The sequence below is a fragment of the Mytilus galloprovincialis genome, chromosome 14 (genome assembly GCF_965363235.1).
Source record: "Mytilus galloprovincialis chromosome 14, xbMytGall1.hap1.1, whole genome shotgun sequence".
Classification (NCBI taxonomy): Eukaryota; Metazoa; Mollusca; class Bivalvia; order Mytilida; family Mytilidae; genus Mytilus; species Mytilus galloprovincialis.
The window spans coordinates 50,550,806-50,573,958 of NC_134851.1; the positions used below are offsets into that span (position 1 = coordinate 50,550,806).

At 35.7% G+C, this 23,153-nt stretch overlaps 1 long non-coding RNA gene across 1 annotated transcript; it reads right to left on the reverse strand.

The window, feature by feature from the left end:
• Positions 1–985: 985 nt before the first annotated feature.
• Positions 986–23,153, reverse strand: LOC143058571 (uncharacterized). The gene is made up of 3 exons (XR_012973126.1): positions 23,072–23,153; positions 3,149–3,240; positions 986–2,436 (listed from the first exon to the last, which is right to left on the reverse strand). It is a non-coding gene; the product is annotated as an uncharacterized LOC143058571 (long non-coding RNA).

The following is a 23,153-nucleotide window of genomic DNA, read 5'->3' on the forward strand; positions in this document are numbered from 1 at the left end:
GGGAACCATTAGGCATTTGAGCTGGCTTTCTGCTGGGAACAGTATGTCAATATATATGTTCCTGCTTTCTGTAACTGCTAGCAAGTCAGGAAACTGACTTTTCACTGGTTGTCTAATGTGATACCTTCACGTATTTTGTTATTTTTATAGCTTTGAGTATAGATAGTAAGGCATATAATTAACATTATTATGATGAAAGAAAATTGAACAGCAACTATTTTTAACGATTCTTTTTTGTTCAAATTGTAAAAACCTCGATAGCTTCAGGGGGGGCTGTGCCCCCCTGACCCCCTGCCTCGGTATAAACAGAAGGCAAGCTACGCCACTGCAAATGTTGATTATTGTCTAATGACAATGTTCCTTCATTTTAAAGGTATACTGTGCACAAAACATAACAGGTCATGATATTCTTGATCTGAGGTTACACAAAGGTCAGATGACAAACAGTGTTATTACTATATACTAGTAGTGAAAATTAGTAGGTACTTATTTCATGATAAAACTATAGGTCACTGTAAGCAAGTTGTAAGAGGCGACAAGATAACAAAACCTGATACAATTTTAAATGCAGAAACCATTATGGCCTGATCTATGTAAAAAAAACAAGCTAAAAAAAATCAATTCGAAATGATTACCATTGAATTAAAAGTCAACCTCAAAATCGACAGGAATCACCATACCCCAAAACATAATTCAGCAGATGAAGAGTTGTCTCATTGGCACTCATACCACATTTGTCTCATTGGCACTCATACCACATTTTCTTATATCTATAGAATCACTCTAACCTTAAATATTATTCTGAAGGGATAAATATAACCTGAAATATTATTACAAGCAAATATCAGATTTTAGTCTTGTGTGGTTTGACCCAGCCATGGATTTTAACTCAAAACTCTTATTCTCAAAATAACTGAAATAAGATTATTTCTAAAAAGCGGAACAAAATATTATTTTTATAATATTTTAAAGAAACATAAAAAAGTTCAAATAAATGTTATTTATTAAAATGAGAAATGATTTATGTAGCAATTACCTTATATAATACTGCTACTTATGACATAGGAATATGGCAATATTGAAAAAAATACACCCTGCTTAAAAAGAAATTCATACATTGTAGAATCATAGGCGTTTAATAGTTACAGAAATTTCAACTTTACAATCGTTAGGAACTAGCAAACAGGGAAATGTTATTCTTCTTGATAATAGTAAATAGTAAAACAAATAATATATTACATTTTTTTTTACTACTAAACATACAAGTAAAACAATACTAGCATTCTATAAAATATACCATTCCTTCTAATGCATTATGAAATACTATTTGACATTTCTTTAAAACTGTTGCAAAAGAATTTACTTACTAAAATCAAGAGGAGCAATGTTCAATTTCATGGACAGGGTGTTATGAATATTATTTTAAAGCTAAGATTTTTTTTCTCAAAAATACTGGATCCACCCCTGCCTACAAATATGGGAGATAACTCATTAAATTTAAAATGAAGTCATAATTGGGAGGAAGATAATATTGCACTTTTGTAGATGATGACGGAGTAAATATAATTTGAAATCCCAATGTCAGACCAATCCACTTAATGCATTATCTAGACCTGTTTACAAGCTGATTTTATTTACAGAGCTCTAAATAATACTGTCATCTTACTTTATTTACATCTTATATAGCATATCTAACAAAAAATATATAACAATTATTTTTAAAACTAATACATTCTAATTTATTGCAGTGAACAAAACTAGCTCATATGAAGAGATAAACAAGTGTATTCCCTCCCGTTAACCCGAAAACTCAGCCTGCTAGTTTCCATTCGTCACAATTTATGCTCAGTTTGTTAAATTTAAAAACAAGCTAAATCTTCTATTTGCATTAGCCTTATCATGAAATATCAAAATATCAAAGGTACCTACAAACATGGGAGATAACTCATTAAACTCTAGGAGTATTTATCTGGAATAGCTGTGAATCGGATGGAGAGTTGTCTCATTGTCACCAATTTCACATCTTCTTATATCTATATACCTATAATAGGATGGTAGAGCGTAAGGGCAGGAGTAAAACAATATGCACCCCCCCCCCCCAAACTGAAAGGGCATAAAAATAGATTTAAACCAATGGCAGCTGATTGTTCTCACAAGTCACATCCAAGTCTTAAATTAAACACCTAGTACATGTATTAACTAAGACCATTTAAGGGGGAACTGTAGGCCTATGAAATTCAAATGTAATCAACATATCTGGTTTAAAAGAATAAATCTTTACAACTGGCACTCCCCCTCTTTCTATCTTCTCTCCTTAAACATAATTGTAATACTACATATTTTTTTGGTCAATAATTAAGTGTTTCCAAGTTCCTCAGATCAACAGAATCCATTCTTCTGCTTCAGTTGATTTCTAAATGAACAAGCACGCTTTGTCTACAAATAGAAAATAAAATTTCATTCAAAACATAAACTAAAATTCACCAAATAATATATATAATGTTGATGTCAGAAGATATTTACATTTTATCAATATATGGGGTAACCAGGAGACAAAGGCTAAAGAAATTCTTCATATAAAGCAGTTCGGAATTGTATTAATTCTTATGGCATCTTAAGTATAAAATGCCACCATTGTAATTACATTTTACTTCAGATTGTTTAAAATAAACGTCCATTTTTTCAGGCACCACGGATTAATTTTTTTCATTTAACCAAAGATTTGATGGATAAGGACAATATGCCTTCAAACTAGTTTAACCCTGCCACACTCTGTATGTGCCTGTAATTCAGTGGTTAATGTTTGTTGCTGTGTTTCATATTTGTTTTGTTCATTATTTTGGATGTGAATTAGGCAGTTTGTTTTCTCGATTGAATTTTTTTACAATTTCATTTTTTGGCCCATTTATAGCTGACTATGTGGTATGGGTTTTACTCATTTTGAAGGCAGAATTGTGACCTATAGCTCTTAATTTTTTTGTCATTTGGTTTCTTGTGGAGAGTTTTCAAAATTGCAATCATACCACATCTTCATATTTTATATCTGTAATTAGGTATTGTATTATTATAGAAGCAATAAACTAGAATTGTTCATCATCTTTAATGTAACCTTGAAACAAGGATTTAATGTAACCTTTAACATACATACCTTAAAGTTGGTATTATTTTACATCCAGGTCCTACTTTCCTTCGATTTTCCTTCAGTAAATCATTTAAGTGTTTTCAAAATATCCAGGATAACTGAAAAAAAATTGAATCCATAACTGTGATAGTATTAAACACTAATTGAAGGCCGAGTGTTGACCAATAGTTGTTAACTTATATATCTTTTAGTCTCTGGTGGAGTCAGTTGTCTCATTGGCAATTATACCACATCTTATTTCAATATCTATACATGTATATGGAATTTAGTCAATTAATCAACATCTAATCATAGCAGTTAATACAGATAAACAAGATACAATATTGCTAAAGTCACATAAAGGTCCAACGGGCCAGGTGTAAATATCAAATTGCTATGTATATACTGTACATGTAATTGTTTAGATGTATGTTACTTCTTAATTTACCAGGCTAATTCTCATGAATTTTTATAGTTTTTTATTTTTAGTTTATGCATGATTTTTTTTTCAACCTATGAATTCTTATTTGTTATAAATATTTTGGTCAGAACTGTTAATTGTGACCTTTGGAGCGGAAACTGTGTACCCTTCCTATTCTTTAAGGAGCACCATTGTTAAAATTCTCCATTTTGTTGGGTTGATATTAGGGTTCATCCACAATTGTCAACCATTTTCCAAAGTGTACAAAACATACACTTTTCAGACCCCCTACCCTCCTTGATTTCAAGACAAGATTCAATCATTCTTAAAAAAAAAATTAAGATCAAGTCTATTATAGTATAGTTTAATATAGAAATTTGCATTGAAAATAACTGAAACATATCTGACTGTTTTATTTGATAAATAAAAAAAGTACTTTAAAAATGTTGATTTTTTACCCCCCCCCCCTTTCCCCCCAAGTGTACGTTTTATACACTTGGAAAAAATGATTGACAATTATGGATGACCCCAAGGTTACTGAATCTAGTTTTCTGGTAAGTGTCAGATTGCTCACTTAGAAATTTATCCCTTTTCCACACTAAAATAGAATATCAATGAATATTTTTGGTGCTCCATGTTAATTATCTTGTGGACTTATGTAATACTATATCCAGACGTGAATTTATTCATCAAAATCATAACTACTCAAATGAAATGACTAGACATCCTATATGTACCTTATGCCTATTTACCTCGTCTTGAATGTTTAAAGATTCATGCAGAGCCGGTTGTGATCAGTGGCGGATCCAGAAATTTTCATAAGTGGGGGCCCACTGACTGACCTAAGAGGGGGCCCGATCCAGTCCCTATATAAGCAACCAAATTTTTTCCCAAAAAGGGGGGGCCTGGGCCCCCCTCTTAATCCGCCTCTGGTGATGTTCCTCATCTGGGAGATTAATCAGTATATAATCATTTTTCCTTTTTACAAGGATAGGTTGTTGCCATATCTCTCAATCCCAAGCCTGGAGACTACCCAAAATTTCATATCAGAGTTTTCTTCTACTAGACATCCTTTCAAGGCTGATGACCATCATTCAGCCGGCTATTTAACCCATAACTGGGGCAAGGTTGATGAGTGCCAGGGATGTCTGCACGTCGATCAGCCTACACACTTCATCTCTAGGGTCCTTGCTACTCCGAGATCCTCTACAGTTAAGCCTAGGACACTAGATCCTAGTTACCATGTGCTGTCACGGGGAGGCACTGTAAAAGTCTTGTTAGTGTAGAGGCTATGTACTGGAAGGAAAGCACTCAGCTTTCTTTTCACCTATGAATATAAGCTATCCAGCGGCAGTGTAAGAGTCTATGACTCCCAACCACACTAGACGCATACACAAACCTGTGGTTACACCACCAGCACACAAAAAAAGGGGTCATTATTTCAAATTTAGAAAAAAGAAGGTTATTTATTTAAATTTAGATAAAGAAATGGTTATTTATTCAAATTTAAAAAAAGGTTATTTATTCAAATTTAAAAAAAGAAATGGTTATTTATTCAAATTTAATAAAAACAAAGGTTTATTTATTTATAATTCCAAAAAAGGAAGGATTATTTATTTAAATTTTGAAAAAAGGAAGGTTTATTTATTTAAATTTTGGAAAAAGGAAGGTTTATATTTATTTAAATTTAGAAAAAAGGAAGGTTTATTTATTTAAATTTTGAAAAAAAAGGAATGTTTATTTATTTAAATTTAGAAAAAAGGAAGGTTTATTTATTTAAATTTTGAAAAAAGGAAGGATTATTTATTTAAATTTTGAAAAAAGGAAGGATTAGTTTATTTAAATTTAGAAAAAGGAATGGTTATTTATCTAAAAACTAGAAAAGGAATTATTTATTTAAAATCCAGAAAAGAAAGTGTTATTTATATTTAAATTCAGAAAAGAAAGTGCTATTTATTTAAATTCAGAAAAGGAAAGTGTTCATTATTTTGAAATTTATAATGCATTTCATCCCAAAGTACAGGGTTATTTGTACTTCACAAACTTTAAAGCAACCAAACAGTATCAGACCAGTGTGAAATTACAACACTAACACATTACTTACTTCCCCTCCTTACCCAGCAACTTCTTCATCTCTATTACACTAGGCCATGGAGTAGCCCTCCCCGATCTCCAAGCCCTTAAATACAATTGACTCTCATTGATTAACCCTCCCTGATCCCAAGCCTTTAAAAACAAGTCTGGATTCCCATGGGGTAACCCCCCCCCCCTGATCCCAAAACCTTTAAAATCAAGTCCCTGGACTCCCATGGGGTAACACTCCCCGACCACCAATCCCATAAAACAAGTCCCTGGTCTCCCATGGGGTAACCCTTCCTGACCCAATCCCTTAAAAACATGTCCCTGGACTCCCATGGGGTAACCCTGCCTGACCCCTCATCCCTTAAAACAAGTCCCTGGACGCCCATGGGGTAACCCTCCTTGACCCCAAGCCCTTAAAGACAAGTCCCTGGACCCTATGGGATAACCCTCCCCGACCCCATGCCCTTAAAAATAAGTCCCTGGACTTGTTTGGGTTAACTATCCCCTACCCCCAGTGCCTGAAGTATCACTCTCCCTTTCATCAGACCCCTATAGGCTTCTCCTCAAAGACCTCTAAGCTCTTAAATTCTAGTCCCTGGGGTGTTGCCTCATTCCACTCAACCTGCTCCAAAGCTGTCCCAGGTCAACTATATATAAAGCTGTTGCTATGAGGGGCGAGGGGATAATTAAAGAAAACAAAGAAGAAAACATTAGCAAGCCAGTATAAACTTTACCTTTTATTCTATCCATACAGTGTAAATGGTTGTGGGTGTCATGCTAAGTGAACGTGATTGGGTATTGTGCTTGGGTATGGTGATGGGGTATGGTGATGGGGTATGGTGATTGGGTTTCATGTCTAGTTTATAGGTAATGTTCTACTGACTTGCTAGTGTTCAATTTTTAAACATTTTAGAAAAAAAGTAAGTAATTTATTCATGTTGCAATCATACCCTTTAACAGGTCGAGAACTCTAGATTTCTTTACGTCAGAATATATTTGCATAGTAATTTCCCAAACACAAACTGACCAATCGACTCAATGAGCTACAATGCATTGTGGGCTACTACGAGTTTACTACAACCGGAATACACGTGGAATTAGAGGAAGAACTGTCAACTAATATAGTGTCTGGGATTCTCAAAATATATGTTTTTGTTCTGCGAATGTGATTTTTGTAAAATATATAACAAAATCTTCAATTTGCATGCTCAGATTAAAAAAGTATTGTTTACGGGCTTCGCTATTCGACTTTCTTTTTCGCCTTGTTAAAGTTGTTGAACAGGTTTTTTCTCCATTTGGTATGCATTGTACCTGTGCAATTATTTTACGACCTGAAACAGTGAAATTTCAGATGAAATGACCACTGTCCACTATGAAATTTTTTGAGCTCTTTTAAACCTGTATAATGTCATTCCAAAATCATTTCTGCCTAGAAAAACACGAAAACTTTCATTGAAACATTTCTTTCTGTACTGGATGTGTAAAATTTTTATCAGGTCCTGAACTGAAAGTAAGAACATTATAATATTCAGTATGCTAAAAATAAGTGTTATGAAAGCGGCAGGGCGGATCCAGCCATTTTAAAAAGGAGGGTCCTAACCCAGGATAAAAGGGGGTGGGGTTCCAACTACATGTCCCCATTCAAATGTATTAATCGTTCAAAAAAAGGGGGGTCCAACACCCGGACCCCCCCTCTTTTTAGCCGCCACTGAGCGGGTACGGTATATAGCTTAATACATTTTGTATAGCTTCATCCATCGATAAAGTCCGTTTGTTGCTTGTTTTATCACAAAATATACCTCAGAGGTTTTTTTATCGTTCGGCTGCTGTCATGTTGACGTATGTGAAATATCTCCAATATTTAAAGCTCCTGGGTCACAGTGGGTGCCACATTACCTATTATTTTTATTCTAAAACGTGCTTTGTATATAGAAATGAGAAGATGCGGTATGAGTGCCAAATGAGACATCTTTCCAAAAAAGACACAATCTAGTAAAGTAAGCAGTCATAGGTTCAGTGCCGAAAAGTACGCTATAAATAACCCAAAAATTACTTGAGTAAAACAATCCAAAAACAAAAAAAAAATAACAAAAAAAAACAAAAACAAAAACAAAACAAAAACGGCCCAATATAATATATAAAAGGAGAAGAATTAAGGTCAAATATAAATTATACAAGTTAAACTATGCCTGTATATATTGTTTAAAGATGTCAATCTTATTTTCAAAGCTTGTATAAACAACTATACACACAAAGCAAGCAAGCCAACCAAAGTTTTACTTTGCAAGCATTAGGAAATCAGCTGTAATGATTTTAATCATTTTGGTAAATGTCCGAGCCCGTTTAAGGGACGACATCAAAAGTTCAATGCAGGATAAGAAACTTAATTCGCATAGTTTTTTCACTGACCCCCACACCCCTCTCTAAACTTAATTTGGGAAAAATTGATTGACCAATATGTATTTATATAAAATTGTTTTTGGATCGATAAAACTTGCAGCACTTTCAACCCCCCCCCCCCCCCCAAAAAAAAAAAAAAAAAAAAAACTATTTGATTTAAGTTTTTTATCCTACATCGATCTTTCGATGTCGTCCTTTAAAAAACGAAAACAAAATGAAACTACAGTTGGTGACTTCACTACCTTCAAAACAAAGGGAACAGTTTGGAAATCTCGTATACTGAAATGTGACAAAAATAAATACTTGTAGATTTTATGAACACTGCCATGTATGTAAATATTTCTTCGCCTTTTTACGAACACAAAATTCAAGGATCACACATTTGTCTTTAATTATCTATACGGAAATTACTGTACTCGTGAATATTAGCACCGACTGATACGGTGCTTTTTGTCCGCAATTCGCTTTTTGTCCGCTTTTGCTTTTTGTCCGATAATTTTGCTTTTTGTCCGAAACTTTTGCTTTTTGTCCGTTGCTTTTTGTCCGTTTTGCCTTTTGTCCGATTATTTTGCTTTTTGTCCGAAACTTTTGCTTTTTGTCCGTTGCTTTTTGTCCGTTTTGCCTTTTGTCCGATTATTTTGCTTTTTATCCGAAACTTTTGCTTTTTGTCCGTTGCTTTTTGTCCGTTGCTTTTTGTCCGGTTTGCTTTATGTCCGATATAAAATGTGTATATTTTTGGCAGGTTTCATTTTGAACTTCAAAATACCATGTCCTTTTAGGAGTTAAATACAGACCATACTCACATTATAAATGATTTGTACATGAAATTTCATGTCTTTTACAATATATCGCATTACCTCTAAAATGGCTCGAAGCACTAATATCCTAGACCCGTAGGTGTTGGTCAACAGAGGGCAAGGGGAATACTCTTGTATATCCCTAAGTCTAAAAAACAACTATTGAAAGCTGGCTAAACTAACACATACTCCAGGTAGGCCATTATTCCAGAGGAAGAGGTAGTCAAACCCTTATAAATGGCTTATAGCACTTATGTCCTGGATCTACACGAGTTTATCAGCAACGAATTAAAAGGGGCATGAGTTTCGCCGGTATATCACGAAGTAAAAATAAACCTCATTATTGCCAGCTCTTCAAACTAAGAGATTCTCCACGTTGGCCATTATACCAGAGGTATAGGTAGGCAGTGCCTCTTAAATGGTCCTTGGGCCATGGCACTTATGTCCTCGACCCGTACGAGTTGGTCAGAAGAGGGTAAGGGGAATACTCTAGTATATCACACAGTCCACCAAAAATAGTGACGGCTGTCCAAACTAAGACATTTTTAGGTGCGCCCTTATACTAGATGTTGGAGTAGTCATTCTCTTAAAAATGGCTCATAGCACTTATGCTATAGACCCGAATGAGTTTGTCAACAATGAGTTAAAAGGGGGATGAATTAGCCCGGTATATAACGAAGTTGAAATAAACTGTTGCCCGCTGGCTAAACTAAGAAATTATCCACGCGGGCCATAATATGAGAGGTAGAGGAAGGGATTGCCTCTATAAAATGACCATGAGCACGTATGACCTAGACCCGTACGAGTTAGTCAGCAAAGTGTAAGGTTGGTACCCTAGTATATAATAAAGTCGAACTAAACTATTGCTGGATGGCTAAGAGATTCTCCGCGTGGGCCATGATACCAGAGGTAGAGGTTGTCATTGCCTCTAAAATGGCCTAAATCACTTATTCCCTAGAGAAGTACGCGGTATCATCAAAGGGTTTAAAAGGGTGTTGGTACCTCTGTTTACAAAGAAGTCGAAATAAATTATTGCCGGCTTGCTTTAGTACGAGATTCTCCAAGTTGGCCATTAATCCTAGGTTAAATGTGTGCATTGCCTTTTAAATGGCTGATAAAACTAACGCCCTAGACCTGTACGAGTTTGTCAGCAAAAGGTTAAAGGGGGATGCGATGCCTCTTTTTACAACGAAAATATAAATTAAGCCGACTGGCCTAACTAAGAGATTCTATACGCGGGGTATTATATCAGAGGATGAGGTAGGCATTACCTCTAACATAGCCATAACACGTATGTCCCAGACCCGTGTAAGTTAATTAGCAATGGGTAAGGGGGTTACCTAAGTATATCACAAAGTCAAAATAAACTATTGCTGGCTGGCTAAACGAAGAGATTCTCCACATGGGCCATGATACCAGAGGTAGAAGTGGCCATAGCCTCAAAAATGGCCACTTATGCCGTAGACCCGTACCAGTGCTTCAGCAAAGTGTTAAAAGGGGGAGGTGGTATCTATGTTTACAACGAAGTCGAAATGAATTATTGCCGGCTGGCCAAACAAAGAAATTCTCAACATAGGCCATTATAACAAAGGTAGTGGTGGACATTGCATCTAAAATGGCCCATACTTCTTATTCCATTGATCTGTACGAGTTTGTCAGCAAAGGGTAAGGAGGGTACCCTGGTATATAACAAAGTCGAAATAAACTATTGCCGGATGGCCAAAAATAAAAGATGATCCACGTTTATCATGATACCAGAGGTAGAGGTGGGCCTTGCCTTTAAAATGGTTTATAGCACTTATGCCAGCAAAAGGAAAGGAGGGTATTCTAGTATATCGCAAAGTCGTTATGAAATATTGCCGGCTGTTCAAACTACGAGATTCACCACATGGGCCATGCTACCAGAGGTATAGGTGGTCATTGCCTTTAAAATAGCCTATAGCACTTATATGGCATATACCCGTACGAGTTTGTCAGTAAAGAGCTAAAATGAGGAGGTGGTACCTCTGTTCACATTAAAGTCAAAATAACTGTAGCCGGTAGGCCAAACTCCGGGATTCTCTATGTGGATCATTATACCAGAGGTAGAGGTTTATTTCGACTTCGTTGTAAACAAAGGTAACACCTTTTATTTTTAACCCCTTGCAGGCAAAATCGTACAGGTCTTTGGAATTAGTGTTATATGCCATTTTAAAGGCAATTACCATATCTATCTCTGGTAAAATGGCCTACGTGGAGAACCTCTTAGTTTGGCCAGCCGGCAATACTTTATTTCGACTTTGTTGTAAACAGAGGTACCATCTCCCCCTTTTGATTCATTATTGTCAAACTCGTACGGGTCTAGGGCATAAGTGCTATAAGAAATTTGTATGGCAATGCCCTCCTCTATCTCTGGTAAAATGGCCTACGTGGAGAATCTTTTAGTTTGGCCAGCCGGCAATTATTAAAGTGTATTTCGACTTCGTTGCAAACAGAGGTACCACCTTACCCTTTTAATTCATTGTTGTCAAACTCGTACGGGTCTTGGGCCTAAGTGATCTGTGCCTTTTTTAAGGCAATGCCTACTTCTACCTCTGGCATCATACCCCACGTGGAGAATCTCTTGGCCAGACGGCAATTGTTTATTTCGACTTTTTTATATACCAAGGTACTTCCCTAACCCTTTGCTGACTTACTCGCTGGCTTATCCCTTATTGTAAGTAAGTAAGTTCAATAAATATAAGACTATATGCCAGGTCTTTCTGACAACCAATTACAAACAAATTGGGGTTTATCTAATGAGGCTTTTCCCAGGATGCAATTGCTCGTAGACTGTATACAGTTGACCAAATAATCCACAAATTCCGCAAAAGGATCTTTTAATTATAGGCCATGTCCATTTAGACATTAAGCAACAAAAGCCCAGCATGACCGATGCATTTGTCTTTAACATCTCCGATATTGATTCCGCGTGGCCTTCCAATTGACATGAGTGTCTATTGGTGTTCATTGTTAAACCTTTGGAGCTATATCAGTTTGTGTGGAAATTAAGAGCACGATGACCTTCCCTTGGTGATAACAACATGACCAACAACCATATCGTGTGTTACCAAAAGCCGTCAGCGATAGTCACACCGACAATTTGCTACCTTCGTGGACAAAAGCCTGGCTTTTCGCTGGATCCTAATTAACATCTAGTGTTGTCACTACCATTTGCTGTAGAGATTTAGTTGCACAACATAACAGAAACATTCTTTGTAAATACTCTATGTTGATATTTTGACATTTGGATGGTTCATATACCAATTGTAGCCGAAAAAAGATAATGAAACATTTCTGTTTAATATCGATCTATTGTTGGAATTGTAAATTTTCATATTCAATTTTTGTTTGTTTAAAGATCACCATTTTAAATAACGATTTTATTTTTTTTAAAAGCAAGTGTTAGACTTGTGCTTTTATTGCCACTCAGTTCATATAACCTGTCATTTTAGGAGAGCCTGTAACTTTTGTTGCAGAAAGCTCGACATATGAATAGTGATCCGGCGGCGGCGGCGGCGGTGCAAGTTAACTTCTGAAAAGCTTAATATTTTAGAAGGTGGAAGAATTGGATGCTTCATACTCTGTATATAGATGCCTCATGTTACGAAGTTTCTGTCAGTCACATGTCCAATGTCCTTGACCTCATTTTCATGGTTCAGTGATCACTTGAAAAAAAAGTTCAGAATTTTTGTAATGTTGAATTCTCTCTTATTATAAGTAATAGGATAACTATATTTGGTATGTGCGTACCTTGCAAGGTACTCATGCCCATCAGACAGTTTTCACTTGACCTCGACTTCATTTCGTGGATCAGTGAACAAAGGTTAGAATAAGTTTTGGTGGTCAAGTCCACATCTCAGATACTATAAGCAACAGGGCTAGTATATTCGGTGTATGGAAGGACTGTAAGGTGTACATGTCCAACTGGCAGGTGTCATCTGACCTTGACCTCATTTTCACGGTTCAGTTGTTATAGTTAAATTTTTCTGTCTTGGTCTGTTTTTCTCATACTTTATGCAATGAGTCTACAATATTTGTTGTATGGAATGATTGTAAGGTGTACATGTCTAGCGGGAAGATATCATCTGACCTTGACCTCATTTTCATGGTTCAGTGGTCAAAGTTCAGTTTTTGAGTTTTGGTCTTTTTATCTAATATTATATGCCAAAGGTCACTATATTTGGTGCATGAAAATATCTTATGATCTATATATAAGTCTCCCAGGTTTTATTTGACCATGACCTCAATTTCACGGTTCATTGTACAGTGTTAAGTTTTTGTGTTTTGGTCTGTTTTTCTTAAACTATAAGTAATAGGTCAAGTATATTTGTTGTATCGAAGAATTGTTAGCTGTTCATGTCTGCCTGGTATGGTTCGTCTGACCTTTACCTCATTTTCATAATTCATTTGGTCTTTGTTTAGCTATCTTGGTTAATGTTAAGTTTATGTGGCAGTTGTAATAAATCTTTATACTTAGGGCTATCAACATAATATTAATGATGAGTAAAGTAGGTGAGACATTTCAGTGTGTGCACTCTTGTTTAAATGTGCTTATTTATCCGAGTCCTGGACTGCATTCCAGTGGCTTTCATTCGTTTACTTTTGTGTAAATTTTATACAGATCAGTATTTTTTCAAATGTTTTACCAATATTTTAGCTGCATGTAACATCTTGAACACTCAGAACAGCAAAACAAAATTTAGATTTCAGAAATAAATAGCATTTAGTCATCGACGAATAGCCGATGATTTCAAGAGTTGTTTCCGTTAAAGGATGATTCCTTTTGTTTGTGCAATACTTGCTCTTTCGGAGGCTCGAGGGTAATTACAGCAAAAATTTTATCATTTTTGTTTTCATTACAAATTTTATTTATTACACTATTAGTTATAACTTTATGAATTGGCTCAAAAATCAACCCAAAAAATCGAATGATTTTGGCCTCAGATTTATTTTTCAAATGTTTATATCTCTGTAAAAGCTCCAAATTGTCTCCCTTTAATGCAATAATGACATTTTGTTTTGGCATTAGAATTAAAATGTCTTTTTCAACTCATCGGTGACCAATAGATATTTTTCAAATATGCTTTACGTAAACTAAACAGTTGTAAAATTAATCGATTTCTGTAATTTAGTTCTTTTTTTATTTCGATATATATATCTCTCTATTTCTCCTATTAGTTCAACTTAAAAAAAAGTACCTTAACAAAAATGGTTGCTTCTTTCGAGGGCAGATTGTGAGCTTAAGTGAACGATAACCCCATGTTTTTATTTGATTTTTCTATTTAGTATATGATAAAAGTTCATCTATAGAAAAACAAGCAAAATCCTACATGTATATTTAAAAAATAATGGATTAATACCCTCCAGTCCCCTTAACGACAAAAAAATAAATAGAACATTACGTTTAAGTATCACCTACAGTATTTTACAACCTCCATTGGTGATACATTATATGTATTTCTGCTGTTGTTTTATATAAGTTATTGTCCTGAATAAACATCTTTATGCGTGTTTGCGTTTCAGTTTTTATTGTGAAATTTCTTCAATCAGCCAAGACAAACTTTAAATTTCGCCTTAACGATGTTTTCGCGAGAAATCCATGTATTATTAGCGAATAACTACATTTAATCATTGTCTAGTGCCCTAAAATGAGATTTTCCGAGACGCTGGGTTTGAAATGGGATACCCTATTTAATTTAAACAATATTTGCAATTTTTTCAAAAAAGATGCAGATGGGAATTTTCGTTCCTTATGAAAGTGTTCGCAAGGAGTTAAATTATAAACTCCTTATAGGATTTTTAAAAAGCAACTATTAAGGACCCCCTTGGAATAAAGATCTTCCAAGACAACGTGTTCGAGAGTTTGAGTTTACTACATGACTTTTTAAAACTTAATGGACGGAGCAGGATTATCTTACTCTTCCAGTTAACCATACATCATCACAGTTGCATTGGTTCTTGTTGCTCAGATTTTAAATTTCAATGATTTCGTCCGAGACCACAATTGTCGTCCCTTGATTTTCGTTATTAGTCCCTAGTGATAACAGTGGGTTACTTGCCAATAATTTTTATACTCCTTCCAAATTTATTTCTCCTTGTTTAATGCCTCACATTGTAAGTAGGGTGGGGGGGGGGGGGTGAAATTACACTGTAAAAAAATTTGGGTCCAGAATTTTACAGGAAAGTAGTGATTTGGTCCAGCTGAAAAAGGTTAAAAATTAGCACTTCGGAAGCTGTCAAAAGATTTCAAGACACCCTAAACACAAAATTGTCCATATTTTGAGTTAGACGCGATGAAGTTTTCTATAATTTTGATATAATTTGTCCCAAAATTAGTACAACACACTGTAAAAGTTTCATTGAGAAAGTGCAGGTGGGATTTTTTAAATTTTCATTTATGTTCTAAAAGAAATGCACTACGAATTAATTGTGTTCTCGGACCATTTGTTTTGTGGACTGTTGTGTATTTTTTTGTTTTTCATTCAGCTGCGGCTTTGTTGGTTTGTTTCAAACCTTTTTAGTGTGATTATCCTTTGGTACACTTTGCCTCTCTCTTATATATGATATCGCAATAATTATATATATGTAAGCGTTCATATACATTTATATGGATACAATATTGAATTAAAATAGATATAATAATTAGATGAGTGAAAAAAAGAAAATGAAGTAATAATTGTACGTGTGAGGAGTTGGCATTCTCATAAAAAAGAAGATGTGGTATTATTGCAAATGAGACAACTATCCACAAAAGACCAAAATAACACAGACATTAACAGCATTAGGTCACCGTACGGCCTTCAACAATGAGGAAAGCCCATACAGCATAGTCAGCTATAAAAGGCCCCGATAAGACAATGTAAAACAATTCAAACGAGAAAACTAACGGCCTTATTTAAGTAAAAAATGAACGAAAAACAAATATGTAACACATAAACAAACGACAACCACTGAATATACAGGCTCCTGACTTGGGACAGGCACAGATTTAAATAATGTGCCGGAGTTAAACATATTAGCGGGATCCCAACCCTCCCCCTAACCTGGGACAGTGGTATAACAGTACAATATAAGAACGAACTATAAAAATCAGTTGAAAAAGGCTTAACTCATCAGATAGACACAAATACAAGTGGACGTGCTAATTTTTAACCTTTTCAGCTGGACCAAATCACTACTTTCCTGTAAAATTCTGGACCCAAATTTTTTTACAGTGTAATTTCACCCCCCCCCCCCACCCTACTTACAATGTGAGGCATTAAACAAGGAGAAATAAATTTGGAAGGAGTATAAAAATTATTGGCAAGTAACCCACTGTTATCACTAGGGACTAATAACGAAAATCAAGGGACGACAATTGTGGTCTCGGACGAAATCATTGAAATTTAAAATCTGAGCAACAAGAACCAATGCAACTGTGATGATGTATGGTTAACTGGAAGAGTAAGATAATCCTGCTCCGTCCATTAAGTTTTAAAAAGTCATGTAGTAAACTCAAACTCTCGAACACGTTGTCTTGGAAGATCTTTATTCCAAGGGGGTCCTTAATAGTTGCTTTTTAAAAATCCTATAAGGAGTTTATAATTTAACTCCTTGCGAACACTTTCATAAGGAACGAAAATTCCTATCTGCATCTTTTTGAAAAGATTGCAAATATTGTTTAAATTAAATAGGGTATCCCATTTCAAACCCAGCGTCTCGGAAAATCTCATTTTAGGGCACTAGACAATGATTAATTGTAGTAATTCGATAATAATACATGGATTTCTCGCGAAAACATCGTTAAGGCGAAATTTAAAGTTTGTCTTGGCTGATTGAAGAAATTTCACAATAAAAACTGAAACGCAAACACGCATAAAGATGTTTATTCAGGACAATAACTTATATAAAACAACAGCAGAAATACATATAATGTATCACCAATGGAGGTTGTAAAATACTGTAGGTGATACTTAAACGTAATGTTCTATTTATTTTTTTTTGTCGTTAAGGGGACTGGAGGGTATTAATCCATTATTTTTTAAATATACATGTAGGATTTTGCTTGTTTTTCTATAGATGAACTTTTATCATATACTAAATAGAAAAATCAAATAAAAACATGGGGTTATCGTTCACTTAAGCTCACAATCTGCCCTCGAAAGAAGCAACCATTTTTGTTAAGGTACTTTTTTTTAAGTTGAACTAATAGGAGAAATAGAGAGATATATATATCGAAATAAAAAAAGAACTAAATTACAGAAATCGATTAATTTTACAACTGTTTAGTTTACGTAAAGCATATTTGAAAAATATCTATTGGTCACCGATGAGTTGAAAAAGACATTTTAATTCTAATGCCAAAACAAAATGTCATTATTGCATTAAAGGGAGACAATTTGGAGCTTTTACAGAGATATAAACATTTGAAAAATAAATCTGAGGCCAAAATCATTCGATTTTTTGGGTTGATTTTTGAGCCAATTCATAAAGTTATAACTAATAGTGTAATAAATAAAATTTGTAATGAAAACAAAAATGATAAAATTTTTGCTGAAATTACCCTCGAGCCTCCGAAAGAGCAAGTATTGCACAAAAAAAAGGAATCATCCTTTAACGGAAACAACTCTTGAAATCATCGGCTATTCGTCGATGACTAAAGGCTATTTATTTCTGAAATCTAAATTTTGTTTTGCTGTTCTGAGTGTTCAAGATGTTACATGCAGCTAAAATATTGGTAAAACATTTGAAAAAATACTGATCTGTATAAAATTTACACAAAAGTAAACGAATTAAGCCACTGGAATGCAGTCCAGGACTCGGATAAATAAGCACATTTAAACAAGAGTGCACACACTGAAATGTCTCGCCTACTTTACTCATCATTAATATTATGTTGATAGCCCTAAGTATAAAGATTTATTACAACTGCCACATAAACTTAACATTAACCAAGATAGCTAAACAAAGACCAAATGAATTATGAAAATGAGGTAAAGGTCTGACGAACCATACCAGGCAGACATGAACAGCTAACAATTCTTCGATACAACAAATAACTTGACCTATTACTTATAGTTTAAGAAAAACAGACCAAAACACAAAAACTTAACACTGTGCAATGAACCGTGAAATTGAGGTCATGGTCAAATAAAACCTGGGAGACTTATATATAGATCATAAGATATTTTCATGCACCAAATATAGTGACCTTTGGCATATAATATTAGATAAAAAGACCAAAACTCAAAAACTGAACTTTGACCACTGAACCATGAAAATGAGGTCAAGGTCAGATGATATCTTCCCGCTAGACATGTACACCTTACAATCATTCCATACAACAAATATTGTAGACTCATTGCATAAAGTATGAGAAAAACAGACCAAGACAGAAAAATTTAACTATAACAACTGAACCGTGAAAATGAGGTCAAGGTCAGATGACACCTGCCAGTTGGACATGTACACCTTACAGTCCTTCCATACACCGAATATACTAGCCCTGTTGCTTATAGTATCTGAGATGTGGACTTGACCACCAAAACTTATTCTAACCTTTGTTCACTGATCCACGAAATGAAGTCGAGGTCAAGTGAAAACTGTCTGACGGGCATGAGTACCTTGCAAGGTACGCACATACCAAATATAGTTATCTTATTACTTATAATAAGAGAGAATTCAACATTACAAAAATTCTGAACTTTTTTTTCAAGTGATCACTGAACCATGAAAATGAGGTCAAGGACATTGGACATGTGACTGACAGAAACTTCGTAACATGAGGCATCTATATACAGAGTATGAAGCATCCAATTCTTCCACCTTCTAAAATATTAAGCTTTTCAGAAGTTAACTTGCACCGCCGCCGCCGGATCACTATTCATATGTCGAGCTTTCTGCAACAAAAGTTACAGGCTCTCCTAAAATGACAGGTTATATGAACTGAGTGGCAATAAAAGCACAAGTCTAACACTTGCTTTTTAAAAAATTAAAATCGTTATTTAAAATGGTGATCTTTAAACAAACAAAAATTGAATATGAAAATTTACAATTCCAACAATAGATCGATATTAAACAGAAATGTTTCATTATCTTTTTTCGGCTACAATTGGTATATGAACCATCCAAATGTCAAAATATCAACATAGAGTATTTACAAAGAATGTTTCTGTTATGTTGTGCAACTAAATCTCTACAGCAAATGGTAGTGACAACACTAGATGTTAATTAGGATCCAGCGAAAAGCCAGGCTTTTGTCCACGAAGGTAGCAAATTGTCGGTGTGACTATCGCTGACGGCTTTTGGTAACACACGATATGGTTGTTGGTCATGTTGTTATCACCAAGGGAAGGTCATCGTGCTCTTAATTTCCACACAAACTGATATAGCTCCAAAGGTTTAACAATGAACACCAATAGACACTCATGTCAATTGGAAGGCCACGCGGAATCAATATCGGAGATGTTAAAGACAAATGCATCGGTCATGCTGGGCTTTTGTTGCTTAATGTCTAAATGGACATGGCCTATAATTAAAAGATCCTTTTGCGGAATTTGTGGATTATTTGGTCAACTGTATACAGTCTACGAGCAATTGCATCCTGGGAAAAGCCTCATTAGATAAACCCCAATTTGTTTGTAATTGGTTGTCAGAAAGACCTGGCATATAGTCTTATATTTATTGAACTTACTTACTTACAATAAGGGATAAGCCAGCGAGTAAGTCAGCAAAGGGTTAGGGAAGTACCTTGGTATATAAAAAAGTCGAAATAAACAATTGCCGTCTGGCCAAGAGATTCTCCACGTGGGGTATGATGCCAGAGGTAGAAGTAGGCATTGCCTTAAAAAAGGCACAGATCACTTAGGCCCAAGACCCGTACGAGTTTGACAACAATGAATTAAAAGGGTAAGGTGGTACCTCTGTTTGCAACGAAGTCGAAATACACTTTAATAATTGCCGGCTGGCCAAACTAAAAGATTCTCCACGTAGGCCATTTTACCAGAGATAGAGGAGGGCATTGCCATACAAATTTCTTATAGCACTTATGCCCTAGACCCGTACGAGTTTGACAATAATGAATCAAAAGGGGGAGATGGTACCTCTGTTTACAACAAAGTCGAAATAAAGTATTGCCGGCTGGCCAAACTAAGAGGTTCTCCACGTAGGCCATTTTACCAGAGATAGATATGGTAATTGCCTTTAAAATGGCATATAACACTAATTCCAAAGACCTGTACGATTTTGCCTGCAAGGGGTTAAAAATAAAAGGTGTTACCTTTGTTTACAACGAAGTCGAAATAAACCTCTACCTCTGGTATAATGATCCACGTAGAGAATCCCGGAGTTTGGCCTACCGGCTACAGTTATTTTGACTTTAATGTGAACAGAGGTACCACCTCCTCATTTTAGCTCTTTACTGACAAACTCGTACGGGTATATGCCATATAAGTGCTATAGGCTATTTTAAAGGCAATGACCACCTATACCTCTGGTAGCATGGCCCATGTGGTGAATCTCGTAGTTTGAACAGCCGGCAATATTTCATAACGACTTTGCGATATACTAGAATACCCTCCTTTCCTTTTGCTGGCATAAGTGCAATAAACCATTTTAAAGGCAAGGCCCACCTCTACCTCTGGTATCATGATAAACGTGGATCATCTTTTATTTTTGGCCATCCGGCAATAGTTTATTTCGACTTTGTTATATACCAGGGTACCCTCCTTACCCTTTGCTGACAAACTCGTACAGATCAATGGAATAAGAAGTATGGGCCATTTTAGATGCAATGTCCACCACTACCTTTGTTATAATGGCCTATGTTGAGAATTTCTTTGTTTGGCCAGCCGGCAATAATTCATTTCGACTTCGTTGTAAACATAGATACCACCTCCCCCTTTTAACACTTTGCTGAAGCACTTGTACGGGTCTACGGCATAAGTGGCCATTTTTGAGGCTATGGCCACTTCTACCTCTGGTATCATGGCCCATGTGGAGAATCTCTTCGTTTAGCCAGCCAGCAATAGTTTATTTTGACTTTGTGATATACTTAGGTAACCCCCTTACCCATTGCTAATTAACTTACACGGGTCTGGGACATACGTGTTATGGCTATGTTAGAGGTAATGCCTACCTCATCCTCTGATATAATACCCCGCGTATAGAATCTCTTAGTTAGGCCAGTCGGCTTAATTTATATTTTCGTTGTAAAAAGAGGCATCGCATCCCCCTTTAACCTTTTGCTGACAAACTCGTACAGGTCTAGGGCGTTAGTTTTATCAGCCATTTAAAAGGCAATGCACACATTTAACCTAGGATTAATGGCCAACTTGGAGAATCTCGTACTAAAGCAAGCCGGCAATAATTTATTTCGACTTCTTTGTAAACAGAGGTACCAACACCCTTTTAAACCCTTTGATAATACCGCGTACTTCTCTAGGAAATAAGTGATTTAGGCCATTTTAGAGGCAATGACAACCTCTACCTCTGGTATCATGGCCCACGCGGAGAATCTCTTAGCCATCCAGCAATAGTTTAGTTCGACTTTATTATATACTAGGGTACCAACCTTACACTTTGCTGACTAACTCGTACGGGTCTAGGTCATACGTGCTCATGGTCATTTTATAGAGGCAATCCCTTCCTCTACCTCTCATATTATGGCCCGCGTGGATAATTTCTTAGTTTAGCCAGCGGGCAACAGTTTATTTCAACTTCGTTATATACCGGGCTAATTCATCCCCCTTTTAACTCATTGTTGACAAACTCGTTCGGGTCTATAGCATAAGTGCTATGAGACATTTTTAAGAGAATGACTACTCCAACATCTAGTATAAGTGCGCACCTAAAAATGTCTTAGTTTGGACAGCCGTCACTATTTTTGGTGGACTGTGTGATATACTAGAGTATTCCCCTTACCCTCTTCTGACCAACTCGTACGGGTCGAGGACATAAGTGCCGTGGCCCATGGACCATTTAAGAGGCACTGCCTACCTATACCTCTGGTATAATGGCCAACGTGGAAAATCTCTTAGTTTGAAGAGCTGGCAATAATGAGGTTTATTTTTACTTCGTGATATACCGGCGAAACTCATGCCCCTTTTAATTCGTTGCTGATAAACTCGTGTAGATCCAGGACATAAGTGCTATAAGCCATTTATAAGGGTTTGACTACCTCTTCCTCTGGAATAATGGCCTACCTGGAGTATGTGTTAGTTTAGCCAGCTTTCAATAGTTGTTTTTTAGACTAAGGGATATACAAGAGTATTCCCCTTGCCCTCTGTTGACCAACACCTACGGGTCTAGGATATTAGTGCTTCGAGCCATTTTAGAGGTAATGCGATATATTGTAAAAGACATGAAATTTCATGTACAAATCATTTATAATGTGAGTATGGTCTGTATTTAACTCCTAAAAGGACATGGTATTTTGAAGTTCAAAATGAAACCTGCCAAAAATATACACATTTTATATCGGACATAAAGCAAAATTATCGGACATAAAGCAAACCGGACAAAAAGCAACGGACAAAAAGCAAAAGTTTCGGACAAAAAGCAAAATAATCGGACAAAAGGCAAAACGGACAAAAAGCAACGGACAAAAAGCAAAAGTTTCGGACAAAAAGCAAAATAATCGGACAAAAGGCAAAACGGACAAAAAGCAACGGACAAAAAGCAAAAGTTTCGGACAAAAAGCAAAATTATCGGACAAAAAGCAAAAGCGGACAAAAAGCGAATTGCGGACAAAAAGCACCGTATCAACCGACTGTTATCGACGGCTTTCTTTACACTAGTAAGTTTGTCTTATGGGTAATTGTTTTTCGCTGTTGTTTCGTTGCTGTCGGGTGGACAAATACATGAAATCTCCGTGCCATCATCAAATATATTAATGGCTGTATATCGGGTAATTCAAACCCTTTTTTCTTCGCATAGAAACAACTCTTCGTTAATCTGAGCATGGAAGGAATACTATGTATCACGAACTATAAATGAGGATACAAAAAATGAAAAACTAAGCGAAATTGTGAATCCCGCATTGCACGAAAAAATGTGTTGTATTTTAGTAAATAACACGTGTTCTCGGTTGATTGTAAACACGTAGTAGTCCATCATGCATTGTTACTCGTTTAGTGGATTGGTCAAAAACCTAGGTAAAAATAAATTGCGTCACATGTAAAAAAACAATTACATGTGAGAGAACATAAGTATGCTAATTTATGCATTTCCATATAAGGTAGTGGTCCCGACCTGCTTAAGCTGCCTTAAATTTTATAAAACTTGTACAGAACCACAATGCACAGTGATCAATTTCAGGTAGTGAGTCATTTAT